This window comes from Ambystoma mexicanum, chromosome 2p, assembly GCF_040938575.1.
Source record: "Ambystoma mexicanum isolate Mex_15411 chromosome 2p, UKY_AmexF1_1, whole genome shotgun sequence".
NCBI classification, from domain to species: Eukaryota; Metazoa; Chordata; class Amphibia; order Caudata; family Ambystomatidae; genus Ambystoma; species Ambystoma mexicanum.
In genome coordinates, this window is record NC_090923.1 from 1354319580 (window position 1) to 1354339253 (window position 19674).

At 43.2% G+C, this 19674-nt stretch overlaps 1 protein-coding gene across 6 annotated transcripts in view; it reads right to left on the reverse strand.

Annotated features, from left to right (window-relative positions):
* RAI1 (retinoic acid induced 1) overlaps positions 1-19674 on the reverse strand; it is a 2051579-nt gene that overhangs the window by 1704125 nt on the left and 327780 nt on the right. The gene's annotated exons all lie outside the window — the stretch shown is intronic.

Here is a 19674-nt window from a genome sequence, read left to right on the forward strand (position 1 = left end):
AGGGAAGGCAGTAGCCGTGGGAGATTGTATCCAGAACCCACGCATCCGAAGTTATGGCTCGCCACTCTTCAAGATGCTCAGACAGTCTGCCCCCAACCGGCGAACCATGGGACATGGCCTCATGACTGTTTTGGAGCGGCAGCGCCTGAAGGCATACAGGCAGCTGCCTGAGTGGCTTTGGCACCTCGATTTCCCCGACCACCACAGGTACTTTTCAGCTGGACCCTTTGACTGGCAGCCCCTCTCATTATACCAAAGGAGGAGTATTAACAAAATGAACCTCCCCTCCACTGCTGTCCCCTAGGACGAAAAGGCGTAGGTTGACGCACAGCTGCGCTTAAAGATTTCACTGCAGCTTTTGAGGTCTGCAACGTCTCAAGGCTCTAGTCAGCCTTGCTGCCAAACAAATGCACGCCATCAAAGGGCATGTTCAAAAGACGGGCTTGCACATCCAGGGCAAAACCAGACTCCCGCAACCACGCAAATCTGCGTATAACGGTGCTCGCAGCCATGGACCGGCTAACACTGTCGGCCATGTCCAAACCCGACTGAAGGGATTCACACATGGAATCCTTGCCATCTTGCACAAGAACAAGGAACCCATCCCTTTCCTCCCCTTTGGGAATATGCTCAGCCTCAAGAGAAACAATTCCACAGAGTGCGGGAAAATCTTGCCAAGGCAGAAGTGAAGTTGGCTGACTTCAACGCCATACTCCTAGCAGAAAACACCTTGCTTGCCCAACCGTTGAAGCGTTGGTCGTTCCTATCAAGAGGGGTCGTAGGGTACGCTGCCTGCCTCGAGGTGGCCGTAGCCGCCTGAACCATCAAACTCTCGGGATTGGGGTGAGACGAAAGGTAGCTGGGGTTGCTACCGAAAGGGCAGTATTTCTTGGTCAACGATTTGTTAGCAGCCGGAAGGGATTCGAGTGACTGCCAAACAGCCGCCACCCTTTTCTATAATGTCAGATGAAAAGGTAACACCGAGTCAGAGGACAGACCTTGATCTAAAATGTCCGTTAGATAATCTTGCACAAAAGCTTCAGGAGGACTGGACCAGCCCAGATACTCCGTGACCCTAGACATGAGCCTCGTGTAGGATGACTCCGCATGAGCACCTGGCTCAGGCCTGCCAAATTCCACTTCCCGAGAAGTGTCCAAACCACTGGCAACATGAAGAGTTTGCCTCAACTCTTCCAATTGACCGTCTCCAGAAAAGACAGGAGCCACATCAGGCTCAACATGGTCCATATGAAAGTCTGACCTTTACTTCTCCTCATATAGGTATCACTATGTATTATCCCCACCAAAAATATCTCCATATATATGGTCGTCTAGAATGGCCATAGGCGATATTTTTGGGGGGGATCATTTTTGGGGCTTTTGGGAGTGGGGGTGTCCCCCGCAGGTTTCATGGCTTAATATCGCTGCAAAAATATGGCGATATTTTTGTGTGGAGATATTTCGCGGGGATATTAAGACATGGAACCCTCATATGTCATCCAGAGGGAGGTAAAAGCCCTGCCTCAGGACAGAAGAGGGTCTGGAGTCCACCACCGGCCTCACAGACTCAGAAGTAGCCTTCCTTGGAGGATCCACATTATCAGGGACCTCCATGGTATATTTCGGTCAAAAAGCCCAGAAGGAGCCAAAGGCTTCAGCGTCGAGAGCGCCAATGGCTTCGACGTCGATAAAGGTGCCGAGGGCTGGAACAAAGGCAAAGCTTCGACATCGGTATCCGACGGACATGGCGCCGACAGAGTCGACACCGACCTTGAGCCCTTACCAAGCTTCCGCGGTCTCGCGGGAGATGAGTACCGATACCAGGAAGCACGTTTCTTGCGACTATCCTGAGGCTTGTCCGAATGAGACCTCGAAGGTGCCCAATGAACGTTGCCACGAGGATCCGAGCCCGAAGGCGTGCGAGCCACAATACGAGACTGTTCCTTGCTGGCTTCATCAGAAGGCGCGGACGGAACTGTACCCTGCGATTGAAAATCGCTACCATCTGCTCCCTAAAGGCAGCCCATTCCTCCAGAGTTGAGGACTTTTTTGGGCAAACCACTTTCCCCGCGGCTCCATCCTCCGAGGAGGACGGGGAAGGCGACCGGTGACGGCGCTTCCTAGAATGCCGAGATGAGGACGACACGTGGCGGGAACCACTCTGGGACCGAGATCCCCGGGACTCCTCCCGATGCAGAGAGTCGGCCCTCCAATCATCGGTGGACATCCCCTTGGACTTATCCGATTTACGGGACATGCTGGGTTTAGAACCCCTACCTACCTGAAGCTTACGCTCCCGAAAGGCCTTAGCTTTGGCATTTGGAACAGTCGTCGGTGTCATGACTCTCGCCTAGCACCACGAACAAATGCGATGCGGGTCAGTAATCGACATTTTCGACTTGCAGTCCCGGCAAGTCTTGAAGCCAGACCACGGAGTCGGAGGTGTTGAAGAAGACATATGCACGAGGAATACACGAGGCGCGCCGATTCTCAGAAGAAAACACGTTTGTGGAAAAAATGGAACTGAGGCTACGGGCGCTGTGTGCCCTATTTATAACATCCGGTGACGTCGCCCTCGACGGAGGCCTTCGAGGGACATCGACCCGACGCCAACGACGAAGGATGCCCTCTGCCGAAAGAAAAAGTGACAGAAGTACACAGCTGTGGACATTACATGTCAAAGATGTGGAATATGTTAGAGGACACAATCCATTCGAGACACTTATTTATGCAACAGGAACTTTCTCACCCTGAGCTAATTTAGAATTATTAGAGCCTGCAGTCACCCATTTGAAATTGCTCTTTTTTTACTTTAGTCGACCTTTTTTCTATTGATATATTGTGCTATTTAATGTTTTAAAAAAACGTCTCTCCCGTTCACGGTAGGTGTATTTTGTAATACCCCATTGGCGTATGTGAGGCTACTCTATTAGGTACATAAACTACACCTCTTATAAATTTTCCTTAGGCCGCGCCAAACACTTCTTTGGCTAGGGACGTTTTCAAACTCCTTTACTTTCATCTCACTTAAGCACTCAATCTCCCCTACATCTCTGCAGTGAGCTCTGCATTTGGTGCATTTTCTTCCTTGGCTGCTGCTTGCTTTTCCTTTGAGCGGATCATGTGTAACCGGGCAGGAAGTAACATGAAACCAGACTACAATCCCTGCACAGCTACAGTCGGTTGTGCTTGGGCGTCATCCAACCTGCGAGTTTCCCAATCGAGGCTTCTACTGGGTAGAAGACGATAGAGTGAATTAGTTGTGGCACTTGCACTGCAAACAGGGACCCTTGCCAACCGTTCAAAAGGTTTATTCTATACAGCACAGATCTCAGAGCTTCCAGAAATGAGAAAAACCACAACGTTTTGGCGTCTTCATACAGTGTAGAATGACCTGTCAAAAATACTGGGCCATTGAGGTTGATTTGCGCTGGTGCATAACAGCAGATGCCGGTGAGCATCTCGGATTTGAACCTATAACCTAATAGATACCCGAGTTGCAAAGAATAAAACTGGGATATGTCCAAAATACTCTTGAGCACATTTTTGTGAAATCACCCCTTTACGTGTCAGCATCACAAAGATGCTCAAGGCATGTCCAGATTGGCTCCGTTTTTAGGCTTCATCAGGTCCGGTACGAGGTAGCAAGTGCAAATCTGAGATGCCCACATTCATCTTCTGATTTGCTGTTGTGCGTAACTTTGTGAACCAGGCTCACAGTGTTGTTACCAGATCCTATTGGGGAAAACTCCACCATGAGGTGCACACATGCATGGAAGAGGGCTTGCTATGGTTTTGTAAAGGCCTACAAGCCCACTTGACAATTTGGAGTATTCCGAATAGGTTGATGCCTCTGAAGGTCAAGAGGTTCTAGTGAGGGAGTCCACTACTCCCATAGTCATTCCTCTTTGCATCTGTGATTGGGATCCAGTCGGTCACTAGCCAGAGAATGCTCATTTACATTGGCCCCGTTCAAGAAACACTTGGGAGAACGCTGGTTACAAACAACAGTGATCCTTAGGCTACAAATTGAGTTTTATAGTTGGTTGAATGTGTAGAAAAGTGTGCGAATGGACTGAAGATGCAATGGATGCATTTGGCCATTGTGGCAGGTCTATGGCACAGTGGATTAATGCGTCCACTACAGTGATCTTGGTTTGACTTCCTGGTCATGGATTTAAATAGGGACAGGAACACCCTGACCTTTCCCCTTCCAAAGCCAATAAAACATGGACCATTGAGTTCAGTCACAAACATAGGTTAATGGTCTATAGTGCTAGGATAACCTCTAAGGAAGTGAACGTGCACTCTACATATATACCTCATATGCTAAAAAAGATAAACCAATGCTTGTACAGCGGTGAGACAGGGACCAAGGTAATAGAAGTGAGTAATCACTTCTTCAAGAAATGTTGATAGGAGATAGACATACTGGTATATTATGTGCGCTATTACCAAGTTGGAATAGTGGATAGGGGAAAGGGGTGGGATGATGCTGTCTTCCATTGTATTTGGTGATATCCGTTTGTGCGTAGTTCAGTGTTGCAGGAGGCACTTGCTTGTTAGGAGAGGGCACATCAAATTTAGGGTAGCCTCCTAGAAGTAGTTCCTATCCAAATGGAGCAAGGAAGTCTTTATCAAGCAAACAAGCCTGTGATTAGTCCCGTGGGTGACAATGGCTAGAGCGGCTGTCTTCAGCCAGAAAGGTGCCAGACCAAAGAAACGTTAGGTAAAAGGAGCAAGTTCAGGGAATAAAGTTGAGACCCAAGCAGAAACCATGTTAACTAGCAGATTAAACAAAAACAAGTAGTAATACAGAAACAATAACTATCGCGGTGTTAGATCTAGGGCCCCACATACTTGGGTATGGTTTAGACTTTAGAGTCATACGTATTGTACTTGGGCAAAATACAGGCAAAAGGGATGTGGACTACAAGCAGAGAACGCTTAACTAGATCAATAACTCGCCCAACCACAAAGAGGATGTTTGAATGCATCTTTTGCACAATGAGATTAAAAGAACCCACATCCCCCAATCGATGGCAAATTAACCTATAGGGCAATGGGGTAATTCATTCCAGGATGGAGTCAATCACACATCGCATCCGAGAACAGCCTGACAAGCAGTTTTTGTGTATCACAGAGATACTGGCCTACAGTTACTACGGATAACTGAGATAATGTCACGTAGTAATGCAGCAAACAGAGAGACAGAGCTAGGTATGTCGTGAATCTATGAAAGGCTTATGGACACTGGGTGTTAATTCACTCCACATAAACGCAGGGGAGAGCAGAGAAAAATAAACAACATGATTCATGATTTAGACCGGGTCCAATGACCTTTAACATGCCACAGGGTTTGCAATTTCAGCTAAACACATATCTAAGAAGAGCAGTTTCCTAAGGGTTCAAATAAATAAAACAAAATCGGTTCCAGATCACAGGGTAGCATAAGGATGACTCTAGGGAAGTAGTTAAGTGAATAAGGTGTACATTTCTGGAACCCAGAGATCTGGATTCTAATGCAGCCCCCCCCTACGTGATCTAAACTGTGCGATTGCGGGCAAATTTCTTCATCTACATGCCTCACTCAGGTCTTAATCACTAAAAATTGAGATCATCCATGAAAAGGCTAAGCATCTGAATTATGCCCTATAAAAATCTTTTTTAAAGAAATTCTCTTCAACTTGGACGTGCCACGTTTACAGCAATGCACCATGCCCTGTGGCAGCTAGTCATTCATTAAACTTCTCTTGGCAAGAATAAGATCTGACGCCCTGTTATGTATGGAATTGCAACAGCCCAAACTTTTCTGGCTGGCAACGAAGCATTATACAATAGAAGGGAGCAGGAGAAGGGACAATGTTGGAAAGGGTAACAAGTAGTATTGGGGGTGGAAGGGGGTTGTCAGTGATTCAGAAATCCTGTCGACTATGTGTTCTCTTCCTAGTCACTGACTGAAACACTTCATCCTTTCAGAAAGTTTGCTTTGGGGTATTTTGAAGTTTTACTTTCGGTAGTTACTTCGGGCTGTTCCATCTTCCTGTCCCACCATGGTACCATCTCAGCTGATGTGAAAATTAGCTCATTAAATCTCGAATGTTTAATGTCTTGGGAAATAAACCACCACCTTCATTACACAATTGACAGGTTTCATCATGGTAAAGAAACCAAACCCCGCCTGTTCAATGAGAATAGAACAAGCTCAGGGAACGGTCTGTGGGTTAAGAAGCAGTGTATTTCGGAAGGGGGAGACTGCACTGTTTATTACTACTAGCAAAGGTGGCGTAGGGCTACAGGTAGCATCCTACGTAGGCAGCTCCGGGATAAATATATATGTGGCAATATCAGACCGATCATGTTGGCAGAGACCAGGTGGCGTATTTTGGAAATAAGGATCTGGTAAAAGAGAGACTTGATTCCAGAGGTATAGCTTATGACGGGGTGTTTGACTGCACCTGTGGGTCTGTGGGAAAGACTACAAAATCATTCACTATGCATAGAAATGGACAGGTTCCCCGAGGCTAACCCCCCCCATATGTGTTAGCCCTATACACACACCATCAAGTCCATGGACCAGTCTTTAGCCCCCATTGACCTACTTCCAGGTTTTCCCCTTTATATCGGTTATTCATTTTTCTGGAACTGTTCCAGATTGCAGACCACCCCGTTCAGTTCTCAGAAGCAGTACAAAAGCATCTACCATTTGATGGGATGGGTTAAACTTTGCTCATCAGCTTTTGTTTCCTCAGACGGTTTAATTCCAACTCTGCAAAATGGTCATACTTGAAACTTTTGAATATGCTTCACACTGCAATTGGTGTGCATGCCAGTAATTTCAGGGAAATAATGTTGCACATTCTAGAATGATCAGAAAAAGTACTAGTTCACTCTCCGCCCTCAACAAACGTAACCTGCACCAGAAAAATCCACTTTACGCATTCATGTCATTTGGGCACATATGCTGGGCCATGTTAAACTAGCAGATTTAAACAAGCAAATGGGAAATTAGGGAACATATTCAACAGTTTGCTGGTGCAAATGAGACAGGCTGGTTCAGCACCCTGTGATGTGGTTTTATTTTTATGTTTACTTTAAAAATAAAATCAGAGTCAGTGCCCGTGTTTATGCCACACTTTGGCACCCGTTGTGCTGCAATTAGGCCAGATTTGATTTTTTTAAGGCCAAAATGGCAAAAATAGAAGTGGACAATCATCACTGACACCACAGCGCAGTCCTCGGTTTTATTTCTCTGCCAATTGCATTTTGCAAATTGCAGTCTTTGGTTACTCCAGTTAAATAAAAAGAACAAACAGATTTCAGGTGAACGTGAAGTCCAGAGCTGGAATATGGCGCTCCTGAGACATGGGGTCATCTGGTACACTTCAATGCCGTGGCCTAAGAAGCCGCCTATAATTGCCTTACAGTCCAGATGGCAACATGAGTGATTTCTAGAAGATGAGAACAGTTTGAAATGTTATTTAGCTCAACGGAACTCATTCTTATCAATATTTGAATGCTAAGGTCGAGGTGTCAAGTCAGGGTTCAAAAGACTATGTCCTATGAGTAGATCTCGTCAGCAAGTATTTTGGTCAAAATAAATCGGACTTTGGGGCCAATTTTAAAAAAAGGGTGCTTGAGGATTTGCCCCAATGTGTTAAGAGCAACGCAACGATCGCCTAAGAGCTTTAGGACAATTAAGCACATTTTAAATGGGGTCTATATATATATATATATATATATATATATATATATATATATATATATATATATATATATATATATATATATATATATATATAATAATACTTTATTGTGATACAATCCAGGAATTGGATTTTACACAACTCATACATTTTTATACACATTTCAAAACAAACAAATCATACATATCAACTCATTAAATTCTATATAGAAAATATACATAAAATACATAAAATCCATACAGTCACATAACAGCAACCTAAACAGTAGGAAAAATAGTAGGAAAAATTGCACAGTCGTGAGAGTGCCCTATAGTAAGTAGATAAGAATAATGTAGATAAAATCCTTACTGGAGCAAGGGCTTTATCTGATTCCATACCCTAAAAAGTGCTAGCTCTAGACTTAAGGCAACTGGGTTCAGGCTTCCATACCAGAAAACTTCATCTTTTATCGCCTCATAATTATGACCCCATTTTTCATAAGCGTTCATATATATTGAACCAAGTTTTGAGCAAAGTGTTAAGACGTGCTGAGTTGTTTCAAGTACTCCAGATACCTGACAAATTCTACAGGTCCTGGACTCTCGGGGAATTTTTAGCCTTGGCCCGATAATCGTGAGAACCGGTAGCTGGTTCGTTCTCAATTTCAAGAGAAATCATCTAACTTCGGGCGCCGGCGATAATAATAGGTACACATTTGGGGTCTTAGATATCTATGGGTGACATGGGAGACTGCCTCATAGCCTTTAAGTGTAATTAGGTGATCTGTGTTCACACACCAGTCCCACTTATTTAACTTATCTTGGAATGATCTTTTCTGGTGTTTAAATGGTAAATGTTTTAGCTTTTCATGAGGCCAGTCAATCTCCACAAACAATGATTCATTCAAATCTTTATATGAGCCAAACCTAGGATGTTTTTCAAGGTCATAACTTTGTCCTGCCAACTTAAGCAATTTACATCGAGGATTTGCTTAGGCTTTCAGGTAGAAGGAACCTCGTGCTCGCAGTGCCATCCCTCTCAGGGAAATGAGTCCCAGTTCCAATCTCAGGTATTGCACTGAGCAAGAGGGTCCCAAGCCAAAGACACTGCGCCAATAATGGCCCTCTAGTGTATTTAACCACGTCAAGTCTTGCATTGCTAAGGCCTCTAAGCCATATAGTATTGCAGGGACAAAGCACTGCTGGTACAGCTTCAAAATACCAGCCATACTAAAACCTGCAGTCCCCTTTGCAAATCTGCAGGCCTGGAGGGTGAGCAATTTAGCTCTCCTTTTTTTATTTCTAATAATGGCTTCATAATCTGATAGCGCCTTGAAATCCAGCCCCAAATATGGGTATTGCTCCACCATAGCAATAGTTCCCAGATTGGTATCAACGCCAGACCGCCTTGGCCCTTTTCTTGCAATAGCCATTATTTTTGTTTTTTCCAGGTTTATGACCAATCCCAGTTGTCCTGAGTAAACCTGAAGTTCATTAAGTAGGTTCTTAATACCGGATAGAGTACGGTCAAATAGGATCAGGTCGTCTGCATATAGCATTCCCGTAGTAGGAGTTTCCTTCAATTTCGGTGGACAATTTGATTTAGATGCCAAGCGGTCTGGTAGGTCTGCTATATATAGGTTATATAGCATGGGCATCCCTGCTTGACTCCTATATTGGTGCAGATCTCCTCTAATAACTCCCCCCTGTCGTTAAGGTGGACCCTTGTGGAGGTGTTACTATGCAGGGCTATCAAGATGTTTAATATCCAGCTAGGGCACTCCATTTCTTTTAAGCTTAAGCCACAATATGTCCCGCCCCACCAGGTCGAAAGCACTGGTGAAGTCTACAAAGGCCATATATAATGTGGCATCTTTACAGCTCATGGTATTATTAATCAGCTGATCTAACACCCTGATGTTATGGGTAGTACCTGCCCCTGGCCTAAAGCCTGTTTGTGCATAGTGCAAGATCTGTCTTTCCATGACCCAATTTTCAATCTCTTTAAGGACCAAGGTGGCAGGTAAAAATCTCTCCCCCTTTTTATAGACTGGTATTAATACAGACTTCTTCCAAGAGGAAGGGATTTGGCAGGTTTGTAATGTTATTTAGCTCAACGGGACTCATTCTTATCAATATTTGAATGCTAAGGTCGAGGTGTCAAGTCAGGGTTCAAAAGACTATGTCCTATGAGTAGATCTCGTCAGCAAGTATTTTGGTCAAAATAAATCGGACTTTGGGGCCAATTTTAAAAAAAGGGTGCTTGAGGATTTGCCCCAATGTGTTAAGAGCAACGCAACGATCGCCTAAGAGCTTTAGTACAATTAAGCACATTTTAAATGGGCTTTATGGGAGGTCTGTGTTACTGTTTTCATATAAGAGTTTAAAATCACAAGGGTGATCTACATACAGTACTTTATGATGTTTGCTGTATTAGAAAAGGTTTTATATTAAATGCCATTATAAAGCAAAGGTTTTTCTAAAGTTGGCACTTTAATATTTGCTCTTTTTGTGGAAGGTTGCAGGGATAGTAATTCAAAGACGTCAACAAGAATGTTGTGCAGTTTAAAAGCACTTTCAGAGGTGAAGACATATCTGCCAACTTGCCTTGTATCATGCTTAACACCACACCTTGAGCCAATCCCATTTTTTCCCATTGCAAACTGGGAGTTTTGTTTTTCACATTTAAAGGATGGGCCTACACATATCAACATGCAATGGGGAAAACTGGGACTGGCTCGAGCTCTCAAGCATTACAGAGCACTTATGTATTTGATTTAGTTTGTGCCAACAAGAGCTCGTAGCCCTCTTTAAAGCAGCTGTTGGCGTGGCACTACATGGTGCTAGCACCAGGAACTTTGAAGCACACGTGGTGGTCAATTGGGCCACATGGCCCACCCCTCACCGGGGGTTGGAGGAGGGCTGCCTGCTCGTATCACTAATTTATTACCAGTAGCACCTCCCTGATGGCACCGCGGCTTCAGGGAACGCAACGAGGTCACCAGTACACAATCTGGAGGGCCAAGGCTCTGAAGCAAGCCCTTTTGTTCTCTACACTCTGCTCCATAACATTACGCACACATGGGAGAAAAGAAAATCCTTTTATGGGACTCAGTGGAACTAGTGAATTTCTCATCTCAAGGCATTATTTTGTGAATGAAAGTTGCCCTACCAGGCTTGGATCTATGACATTCCGATTCACATGGAAGCCTTTGCATCTCTGAGGCCAACATTGCACCATCGGGGTTGAGAGCTCGCTGCTGTGATCTGAGCGTGATCTGCAGGTTCGAATCCGAGCAAGGCTAACTCAGCCTTTCATCCTTCCGAGGTCGATAAATGAGTACCAATTTCGGTTGGGTGATATTGCATGTAAATGTGTGCTGTGTAAAACGCTTTGGATTAAAGCGCTATATAAATAACATCATTATCATCACTTCTCTACAGCTGTTCGTAAATATGGCCTCTGGATATGATGGGCATGAGCAGAAAATGAACACACTGGTGGGATCTTCTAGTTTCTTCACGTTAAGCTAATCTCATGGCACCCAAACATTACCGTCGCTCTTACCAGGAACCCATATTCCTTTTAAGTTGGAGGGAATCAATTACGCTGGATCCACGTCCTTTGCACAGAAAACTCAAAATGCAGGTTTACCTGTATTTATTTGATGCTTAGATTGAGGTATCGGTACAGTACCTCTAAAAATGAGAAAGTGCTGGAAGAGTACCTGCCAATTCATATCGGCACGGTCCATGTAAAAGGTAAGCGCTAGTGCGAAGGCTCCGACAGTACCAGACGATTTACAGCAATGGCAACGTAGAGCCGAGTTTACTCGTACCCAGTGCTGGAAATGGAAACAATTTACTGCGGCAACCCTCTCATTCTTGGAGGGGCGGAGCCACAGACTAGGTGCAATACAGTATCTCTTCGTAGAACCAAATGCTGACGATTTGCATTAAAGCATAGATAATTATGGGAACATAATGCCCCCAATTTTAAATGTCTCAGTGATTCAGTAAAAACCCATCTGAGCGAATATTGGAAGATGGGCTCTGTAGTTTTGATTCGTCACGACTCACCCCAAAGAAAAAAATGTCTGTACATTGCAGGAAATGTATACTAATTTGAACAGCTAAAACAAGTATGTGAGGCTTTGGCTGTTTCTGTATTCAGTTTCCCGTGCCGAGTCTACTGAAAGTGTCTGTCTGTTGAAACGTGAGTTGCTCATGCATGTGATAACTTAGCTTTCAGAGTGATTCTGTTCTGAAGCAGAGTTATCACACGTACAAGCAATTCACGCGTCAACGAGCAGGCAGCTTTCATAACACCTGGCAGCACTGCAGGGTCTCCTGAAAGTCACCTGCTCGTTGAAGCACGGGTGGCACGTCTGTGTGATAATTAACACGGCTTCAGAGAAGATCCGAGTGTGGTGGGCAAGCCCCTGGATCATGTGGACTGACGGAGCAGCACTCGTCTTGTTCCGGGCCATTTCCTGCACTGCACCCTCGCCCACCTCCAAGCTTGTTTGGTGTGGACAAGCCCGACACTCTGCCTCCTTCCAGGCACGCAACTTGCGTAAAAACCCAGTCAAGCCTCTTCATCAGTGGCGCCGAAGATGCTCATCTTGCTCTGCAGCGCTCGGGGGATGGATTTACCAGCGAAACGACGTAGCTGCTCAGTATTCTGCACAGACGCTCAGGGCTTCTTCCTCCGCTCGTCCTCTATCCCCATCAGAGGAACTGCAATACATTAAAGGACCCTGCCATGGAGAACATCCAATCGGCAATTGTAAGGGGTGTTGGGAGTTTGGGTTTTTTCTCCCCACCACCTGCGCACGAATCTGGCAGCCTAAATAAACCATGAGCCTGGCGATTGATGTTAGATATTACATTCGTTTTACTTGTAATTAAGAGCGTTCTTGAGTGCATGCTGCTGCTACATGCTACTTCACTTTTGTACAGTAGCGTGCCTCCTGCTCAGAAAGGCCCAATTAAACAAGAGCGTTATCGGTCATTAAGCATTAATGCACCTCATTAGCATAAGAAGAGCTAGCGAGACTGACGCATAGGATCAGTAGGGGGTCGTCATATGGGAATCCGCCAAGCCCTGCCATTTAAGAAATCACCAATATGTCAGTCTCGCACTTACGGCTGGGTTTTGGGACATTGAATCAAGCCCAGTTTTTGTTTTGTGTGGTCTGGCAGTTTCCTCAGCTATCTTTCTTCACCAGACCTGGCAGAGCACAGTTTGGTGTTCATTCAGCAGTCAGACCAATGGGCTATGAAACGACCTCTTTCAGGCTCACCGGCCATACTGTAATGCCCAAGCCGGACAGCTTCTGAACGCCTCTTGTAGGCAATGAAGTAACTTCAATCGGACAGTGGCCGACTTCAGGTAGGATCTGTGCCTTTTGCACAACATACTTATTGTGAGACTTCTGGCTCCTATACCAATACTCAAGACTAAGCGGTTTCCTGCAAAATCAACATTCTGCCAAAGGAATATCATTAATGTGGGGGTGGCAAGTTAGTGTTTGGGACTTATGTGTACAACTATAGAGCGACAGAGTAACTCCAAAAATGAGACCATGGCAGTACTTTGGGGCTTACCCGAAAACGTCATTTTGGGTTACATTAAGTCAGACACAATTTCTCTGCAGCTCCCTTCTAATGAGATGGATTGGGAAGTATCTGCGAAGATAGACCACAAGCAGGGAGGTGTAGGAATGCAAGTGTTTGGGCGAGTGTGTAGGGGTGTGGTTTCTATTCCAAGTGATTATGCCCATCTCTTGCATCAGCCTCTCTAAACTCTCAGAATGGGTTTCAACTCTGATCTCCTGAATGGCTGTGCAATATACCACCACCAAAAAAGGAATAATTTTGGATTCCAAGGTATGGCACAGTGGCTCTTACTATGCACCTCCCTTATTAACCAGCAGAAATATAAAGTGAGAAAAAACGGATACTCCCCCAATCCTGAGTTAAGTCCCCACTCTATTCTCCCAGAGTCTACCATTTCTAATCCATGGCCCTCCAGACAGTCTTTTTTTTTTTTAAACTTTATTTTCAATTTAGATACAATACATGAAATGTCAACAAGATTACAAAACAATACAGAAATATCCCCCCCATAGTCACACGGTTCACATCATGTAATATACAAATGTCAGATTCAATACAATGCTAGAAATGTACCCCAAATCTTCATAAATAACCCATTCTTGCCTTGTTTCCTATATAAAAATCTTTCCACATCTGCCAGGTTAAGCATTTAATTCAACCAGACCTCCTTCTCCAAAGTAATGTCTGATTTCCAATTCTTAAGGAAGATTTTTTTCCCCCATCATAGCACCTCTAAATAACCACTTCTTTTGGCATTGAGTGAGCAACTCCAAAGTAGCATCATTTCCCCAATATCAATGTTTCAAAATCAAAACCAATCGGTTCATTCAAGACCTTCTCCAAAATTACACCAATTTCTCTCCAAAATCCTTGCACCTTCCTGCAATCCCACATCACGTGTTCCAGTGTACCGGTTTCATGAACACAAGCCCAACATTCTGGATCATTCTTCAAACCTCTCTTGCATAATCCATCAAGGGGTCCAAAAAACCCTTTTTAAGATCTTTGTTTGTCTCGTTCTTTCAATCAAACCCAAGGAACAAAATGTGACATTTGCACACATCCTTGTCCATGTCTCCACTGTAATGTCAGAGCCAATCCTTCGACTCCATTTATCTCTCAGCAAATCATTGCCTTTATATTCATTCACAATCTGTTTGTATACCCGGCTAGCTAAGCCACCCTCACCTACCAATGATTCTCTTAAGAATATCCAGATTCAACCTAGACTGGAAATCGATCTCACCAACAGCAATCTTCAATTTCCTGTAATCTGAAAATCTGAAATTTTCAAAATTAAATTGTTGCTGTAATTCTCTAGCACTCATCCATTTCCCCTTTTTAAATAGATCATCAATCTAACTCACACCACCCAAAAACCATTCCGTCCAGAATAACGTTTTGTTTTCTAATTTAATAGAGGGATTCATCCATAATGATGCACCAGGATCTTTGTATGCATCCACACCCAACAAACCAGTCTATTTCTTCCAGGAGTTTCTCAGACAGTCAACAAATCTTTCACATTTCTCGCTCTTGATTCTGTGGTCAGTAAAGCCCTTGGTGACAAAGGACCATTATAACTTGCCTCTGCCATAACCCATTCATCAGGTATCGGTGCCAAGAATTCAACTATAAAATCACAAATAAAGCCAAGATGATAGGCCCTAAAGTTTAGCACTCCTAGTCCACCTTTCTCCAACGGTAATTGTAGTTTCCACAAACTTAATCTAGGTGGTTTCTTGTCCCATAGAAAACCTTGAATAAGTCTGTCCAATTCCTTCCAGTAATGAGCATCAATATTAAGTGGGATCATACTCCAGATGTAATTGATCTTAGGGGTCGATACAAACTTTAAAGCATTAACCTTTCCACATAGTGAAAAATTTAATAAACCCCAAAGCTCCAAATCGTTTTAAAAGTTCATACAAATCGTATTCATGTTCACCTTCACCAAATCACTGATCTTCGAAGTAATCCAGATCCCAAGATACAACATTTTATCAGGGCACCATCTAAACCCCAGACCAGTTATATATTGTTTACTACAGCAAGGTACCACGGGCATCATCTCTGACTTTGTCCAATTTACTTTATAGCCAGAGAAAGTACGAAACAATGTCAAAACATCCATTAGTCAGTAATGACTGTTCCAAGTCCCCGAGAACAAGAAGAATGTCATCAGCAAACAACCATAATTTGTGTTGCCTCCCCAAATTCCATGTATATTAGGGTCAGCTCTAATCACAGCCGCCAGGGGTTTGATCGCAATAACAAACAACAATGGGGAAAGAGGACACCCTTGTCTTGTCCCTCTTTCCAGCCTGAAAGGATCCGAACGTCTACCGTTGGTGTTGACATCAGCTGTCGGGCCTGAATATAGTAGTTTCATCCATGACCTGTATTTTACCCCAAATCCCATTTTTTCAAGGACTAATAAGAGGAAGTCCCAATCCACTCGATCGAATGCCTTCTATACATCCAATGGAAAAAAAAGCAGCGCCTTCTAACGGATCAGTCGCCTTAGCAATCGCATAGAACAGCCTCCCAATCTTACTAGATGTCTTCCTTCCTTTCACAAAACCAGATTGATTCACATTGATCAAGGTTGGGAGAAGATTTTCCAGTCTAATAGTCAAGACCTTTGGCAGAATTGTATTGTCCGTGTTAATAAGGCTAATTAGCCTATAGCTCGCAGGAAGTGTTTCATCTTTCCCCTTCTTAGGAAAAACAGATATCATTGCATGTCTTGTAGATGTCGGCAAGAGACCATTTGCCAAAGAGGCCACATACATATCCTTTAGTAATTCAAGGGTCAAGTCTGGCAACATCTTGTAGAACTCCACTGGAAAGCCATCAGGCCCTGGCGACTTTCCTACATTAAATCGGTTAATAGCCCCTTTGATCTCATCCAGTGTCAATTCCTTCTCGATTAACTGTGAATCATAGTCTGTAAGTCTGGAAAGCTTTGCCTTCTCAAGAAAGTCCCCACTACCGATGGTCGTACCAGATTCATTCCGGTATAAATTTACATAGTAGTCTCGAAAGATTTTGTTGATCTCTTCTGGATGAAAGGTAACCTGTCCATCCTTGTCTTGAATAGATTTAATAGAACGCTCAGACTCCCTCTTCATCAGCCTATAGGCTAGCCACCGGTCACATTTCTCCCCTTTGTCAAAATACACCATTTTCTGGTTGTGGTATTTCCGTTCCATCCGCTCCTCAATTAGATTTTTCAGTTCTCTCTTCAATTTGAACAATTCGGCAGAACCATCCAAGTCACGTGGGTCTGCCATTTGTTCTATTAGACAAATCACCAATTCTCATCTCAAGTTCCTTTTGTCTAGTAACATGTTTCTTATTTAAACCACACATTAGATTAATCAAATAACCTTGCATGGTACATTTGAAAGCTTCCCATACAATCTCTGCCCTCAAATCACCCTTGTGATTTTCTGACATGAAAAAATCAATTTCGGTCTTCAATTTCTCCACTTCCTCTTCCACATGTAAGACTGCATTATTCATTCTCCAAGTATATTGTCTTTGTCCATCAAAAGCCATTTTAATACACATCGTTACATGTGCATGGTCTGTCAGCAGAATGGTGCCTATTTCACTTACTTTATGGTTCTCAGTCATTTTCCCAGCTGTCAGCAACATATCAAGTCTAAAATAAAGAGTGTGCGCCTGAGTAAAAACTAGATTCTTTAGCAAATGGACGTTCCAACCTCCAACAGTCCTGTAGGGCGTGTTCCTCAATCAGGTCTTTCAGAGATAGATAGCGACTATCAGTCTGCTTACTATTCACAGACACACTTCTATCCAAATCCTCATTTAAAACAATGTTGAAATCACCACCTAGAATGATAAATCTTGTAATGATTGAGCTACTTTCCTATAGAAAGATCCATCATCTACAGATGGGGCATAAATATTACATGTCGTCACAATACATCCCTGAATATTAACCAGTAATGCCACCATTCTCCCCTCTCGGTCTGACAATTCTCTCATTACCTTTATTGGAACATTTCTCCGAATCAAAATTGCTACTCCCTTTGATCGCGTGGAAAAGGAGGTGCCATAGACCCTCAAAACCCAATCCTCCTTCAGGGTTTCAATTTCATCTTTAAGAAGATTGAGTTTCTTGAATAAAACAAATGTCACTTTTTAGCTCTCTTAATTGGGTCAGAACCTTCAGCCTTTTTTTTAAAATGATTTAGTCCATTAACGTTCCATGTAACCACACGCATGTCATTGGCCATCCTCATCACCCCACCGTCAGTGTCCACATTTTCAAATAAAGGCACCTCATCCAAACGTAATAATCCTAACAAGCGATTAACAGATGTGAACCTAACCCTCCCTGCTGAAATAGAAGCAAGTCAGCAACAACAGATATATTTTACAAACTAAATAGAACATTTCAACCAGTCCAGTGTCCTGGACACCCCTCCTATAAACCTATGAACATTTTATACTAATAATAAATCAACCGAAAAACCCTCATATGAGACAAACATCACCCCCCATCTATGTTAAATTCAGAACTAACCATCATCACATTTGCAGGTTACACACTCATTCCCCAATCTATTTAATAGATAAATTGTCTCAATAATTAAACTAAGCCATTCACAACTCAAACCACATCACCACATCACCATTAATTTCAATCTGATCAAAATTCCAAACAAACGCCATGCTATCACACATTCCACTCTGTATACTCCCTTCCAAATCCACAACAATTTTGTATTGCCCATTCTTGTCCATTTACTTTATCAGAAATTAGCAGTATTCATTTCAGCTTCATCAATCATAACAGCCAATATTTATATAATACTCAATACATTTATAAATATCCGTCAATGTGTTTGGATACCCACAGAGTATAGCTCAGCAATATCAAAAAGTATCTCGGCTGTCCCCGTGGATCCGGTCTCTCTGAATTAACACACAGACCCATTTAGCACTGATGCATTTCCCAGCCTTCTTAATAAAGCCTGTATCACTAGATCATCTGCTTCCATTTACTCCCTACAAGTACATATTCCTCAGCATCATGAATAAGCATTAACTTCATCAGCGTCCCTAAAATCACATGTGACATCTTAAACAGACGTGCAGACTCCTTCATGAAACGCATGTAATACATCAAATATAACTAATTTTAATACTTAGCAATAGGAAAATTAGCATCTGGAACAGTTGAAAGATCATGAATCAGTAGTAGCATATCACCAACTTCAAACAAATGTAGCCTGGGTCAATACGAAGCAACTGGCCTAGCACCCGTTATCAGGATCATAGTTTCCACAGCCCAATAATAATGTATAACTCCACACCCTTTTGATATTGCCTTCAGAAAATACATATATTTCCATGACCATTACTAGTCCACATGTTTTCAGTGGATCTATGGCATGGTAGGCACACATGACTTTGGACTGTAAGCAAAGCCATTAGGACAACGCAGCATCACCACCAAATACCATAGCGATCACTCATTGTCCACATCATGGCTCCCCTATGATGACGACACACACACAATCAGCCCCATCCAAACCCTGCGTCCCACCCCACCCCCAACCATGGCCAGCCTATTGTCATCCAAGTATCAAACAATTCCTTGAATGTTCATCTGAGACTTAATACCCAAGCATGAGGATTAATAGAAGTATATGGGTCAAATAGAAGGGTGTAGGCATCTCATGACAACTAATAAATACCAAAATATGGATCTAATACGGTTACATATAAAGGCCATCCCTCATCAAATACTGCTATGTAATCCCACTTCTCCGGCCATTGTTTACATCAAGCCCCCTCTCTCCAAAACCTCAACCAACTCAAAAGCCAATTAGACCATTACTGACCTCAGTACACGACACCTCACCAGAGGAGCAGTCTTCAAGATAGGTCATATTGCAAGTAGTAACACATAGCAATGAACATTAATCATCCACCCCTGAATTATCCAGGTACCCTTCAGGGCATCTGTGCAATATATAGTGATGGATACATTGGATACAATGAACATATTAGATGACTGGACAGATGTGAGTTAACCAGAAGTAATTAAAAACCATACATCGAATTATGTCCAGTATTTGCGATATATACATATTAAACAGTGATTCGCTAGCTGGAAAAAGACATGTGACAACCTACACAAAGGCTATGTCCATCCGTGCCGATTATTACATTAGTTTATTTGTTCATGTTTGAAACTTGTTTGTAATATAAAAGGGTCAATGCTAATATAGAGGTCCCAAAGGAAACAGATGGAAGTTGCAGAAAAAGGAACTGCGGGAAGAAGGGCAATTCAATGAAGGAAAAATTGGAAACTATAAGAGAAACAA